Genomic DNA, 709 nt, shown 5'->3' on the forward strand with positions numbered 1-709 from the left:
CTCTCTGTCTCCCTCTCTCCCTCCATTTTCCCTCATTAATTTATTTTCCCTTCATAAATTTGTATCTTTCCTTAAAGACTATTTAATACCCAATCTTTTCTTATAACATAAATAGGTAATTTTCAGTTGCGTTGTTGTATCAGTTTTTCAGAAAACGACACGAATCAAGAATTGTTACACATTCTGTTTGCCGCTTTAAGAAAACGAATGGAAGCAATAAATTTCAAAAACAATTTTGAAGTTTTGAAACTTTTTTTTCAAATCGAGCCGCATCTGGAGCGATATACTAGCTGGCTTTGATTCAAATTCTGACTAATTTCGTTGCAAATTTTTCAGGAATCCTTTCCTCTTTTTTAATTGTAGTTTTCTTTTGGCAAGGCAAGTGTTGTACTAATATCAATTTCAGAAAAATTTAAGAAAATTATAAAAGAAATGTTTTAGTCATTCAAATATATTATTAAAGAGTGTTCATATTTCGTAATATTTAATTACCAATTTTCAGTTACTATTTATAATCAGTAGGCTGTCATTGTAAAAAGTCTAGGAAATTAGTATCAGTTTATTAATAATTGCAACTGGATTCTGGATTTGTTAAATAATCTTACACAAATTAATTATGTATAAATATATATGGGAGCGGGTAGCTCAATGGTTCACTGTCTAAAAGTTTCCTCTTTCCGTTTTAAGCTAATAGGGGTATTCATGATCT

The 709-nt window shown here is 29.5% G+C and overlaps 1 protein-coding gene across 3 annotated transcripts in view; it reads left to right on the plus strand.

Moving 5' to 3' along the window:
• The window catches only part of LOC106692416 (uncharacterized), a 175,107-nt gene that overhangs the window by 127,496 nt on the left and 46,902 nt on the right, over nucleotides 1-709 (plus strand). The window lies entirely within an intron of this gene.

Source organism: Halyomorpha halys, unplaced genomic scaffold (genome assembly GCF_000696795.3).
Source record: "Halyomorpha halys isolate HHAL.00 unplaced genomic scaffold, Hhal_1.1 Scaffold56.1, whole genome shotgun sequence".
Taxonomy (NCBI): Eukaryota; Metazoa; Arthropoda; class Insecta; order Hemiptera; family Pentatomidae; genus Halyomorpha; species Halyomorpha halys.